General features: G+C 54.1%; 1 non-coding gene across 1 annotated transcript in view; it reads left to right on the top strand.

Annotated features, from left to right (window-relative positions):
* The first annotated feature begins 1,503 nt into the window (after positions 1-1,503).
* Positions 1,504-2,500, top strand: part of LOC144431621 (small subunit ribosomal RNA) — a 1,810-nt gene continuing 813 nt past the window's right edge. The window contains exon 1 of the ribosomal RNA XR_013480183.1: positions 1,504-2,500. This exon is cut by the window's right edge and continues 813 nt beyond it. This is a non-coding gene — a ribosomal RNA (small subunit ribosomal RNA).

Genomic DNA, 2,500 nt, shown 5'->3' with positions numbered 1-2,500 from the left:
ATACTAACCTAACCCTAGGTAAGGCATGTCAGAGCGAAAGACAGTAATTTCGAATGAGCCAAGAAAGAGCGGTGCGGGGCCGGTCGGAGCGCACCCTTTTCTCGGTGGCTGGCGGGCGAGAGAGTGCTGCGTCGCCGGCATCGGCGTCGAAAGAAGCCGAGCCGAAAAAAGTTAAAGTACAAACGTGCAAGCATACTAACCTAACCCTAGGTAAGGCATGTCAGAGCGAAAGACAGTAATTTCGAATGAGCCAAGAAAGAGCGGTGCGGGGCCGGTCGGAGCGCACCCTTTTCTCGGTGGCTGGCGGGCGAGAGAGTGATGCGTCGCCGGCATCGGCGTCGAAAGAAGCCGAGCCGAAAAAAGTTAAAGTACAAACGTGCAAGCATACTAACCTAACCCTAGGTAAGGCATGTCAGAGCGAAAGACAGTAATTTCGAATGAGCCAAGAAAGAGCGGTGCGGGGCCGGTCGGAGCGCACCCTTTTCTCGGTGGCTGGCGGGCGAGAGAGTGCTGCGTCGCCGGCATCGGCGTCGAAAGAAGCCGAGCCGAAAAAAGTTAAAGTACAAACGTGCAAGCATACTAACCTAACCCTAGGTAAGGCATGTCAGAGCGAAAGACAGTAATTTCGAATGAGCCAAGAAAGAGCGGTGCGGGGCCGGTCGGAGCGCACCCTTTTCTCGGTGGCTGGCGGGCGAGAGAGTGCTGCGTCGCCGGCATCGGCGTCGAAAGAAGCCGAGCCGAAAAAAGTTAAAGTACAAACGTGCAAGCATACTAACCTAACCCTAGGTAAGGCATGTCAGAGCGAAAGACAGTAATTTCGAATGAGCCAAGAAAGAGCGGTGCGGGGCCGGTCGGAGCGCACCCTTTTCTCGGTGGCTGGCGGGCGAGAGAGTGCTGCGTCGCCGGCATCGGCGTCGAAAGAAGCCGAGCCGAAAAAAGTTAAAGTACAAACGTGCAAGCATACTAACCTAACCCTAGGTAAGGCATGTCAGAGCGAAAGACAGTAATTTCGAATGAGCCAAGAAAGAGCGGTGCGGGGCCGGTCGGAGCGCACCCTTTTCTCGGTGGCTGGCGGGCGAGAGAGTGCTGCGTCGCCGGCATCGGCGTCGAAAGAAGCCGAGCCAAAAAAAGTTAAAGTACAAACGCGATGCTAATGAGCGAGCCGTTGTCTCGACTAATATGTAGGGGGCGTTCGATCGAGCGTCTGGCTTGAGCGCTTGTCGGCCTAGCAGAACGGTCGCATTGTTATGCCCGGGTTTTAGGCACCGCTGCAGGCGGCCGGCAGAGCTCTTGTTTGTGCGAAACTGAATGGATCGAGCCCGAGAGAGGGCGAGCAAAGAAAAAACGCAAATCGCTCCGCCTGGCACTGCCGGCGAGAGCGTGGACGTCGCGGCCAGCGACTGTCGAAGCTGAGTACGGCCGCAGGCGATCGCCTCGGTCTTAAACGAATGCGACGAGCACGCGCCGGGCGGCCCAGCAAGGGCCGAGCGCAGCTGTCGCAGCTATCTGGTTGATCCTGCCAGTAGTGATATGCTTGTCTCAAAGATTAAGCCATGCAGGTGCAAGTACGAGTTCTCGTAAAGCGAAACTGCGAATGGCTCATTAAATCAGTCTTGGTTTATTTGGTCTCGTAAGCGAAGTGGATAACTGTGGTAATTCTAGAGCTAATACATGCATTAAGCGCCGACTTCGGGAGGCGCGCTTTTATCAGATCAAAACCGACCGGGTTCGTCCTGTGACGTTTGATGACTCTGGATAACCACGCGGATCGTACGGTCTCTGCACCGACGACGTATCATTCAAGTGTCTGCCCTATCAACTGTCGAAGGTACGCTACGTGCCTACCTTTGTGATAACGGGTAACGGGGAATCAGGGTTCGATTCCGGAGAGGGAGCCTGAGAAACGGCTACCACATCCAAGGAAGGCAGCAGGCGCGCAAATTACCCATTCCCGACACGGGGAGGTAGTGACGAAAAATAACAATACAGGACTCTAACGAGGCCCTGTAATTGGAATGAGTACATCCTAAAACTCTTAACGAGTATCCATTGGAGGGCAAGTCTGGTGCCAGCAGCCGCGGTAATTCCAGCTCCAACAGTGTATGCTAAAGTTGTTGCGGTTGAAAAGCTCGTAGTTGGATTTTGGGCGAGCGCCGCCGGTCCGTCGCAAGGCGTGTCACTGGTTGCGTTCGCCTCACCTTCGGTTCTCCGTCGGTGCTCTTGACTGAGTGTCGGCGGTGGCCGATAAGTTTACTTTGAAAAAATTAGAGTGTTCAAAGCAGGCTGTTCGCCTGCATAGTGTTGCATGGAATAATGGAATAGGACCTCGGTTCTATTTTGTTGGTTTTCGGAGCACGAGGTAATGATTAAGAGGGACAGACGGGGGCGTCCGTACTCTGCCGTTAGAGGTGAAATTCTTGGATCGGCGGAAGACGAACTACTGCGAAAGCATTCGCCAAGAATGTTTTCTTTAATCAAGAGCGAAAGTCAGAGGTTCGAA

This window comes from Styela clava, chromosome 13 (genome assembly GCF_964204865.1).
Source record: "Styela clava chromosome 13, kaStyClav1.hap1.2, whole genome shotgun sequence".
Lineage (NCBI taxonomy): Eukaryota > Metazoa > Chordata > Ascidiacea > Stolidobranchia > Styelidae > Styela > Styela clava.
The sequence above is the reverse complement of the archived record's forward strand: the minus strand, read 5'-3'. Positions and strand labels throughout refer to the sequence as shown.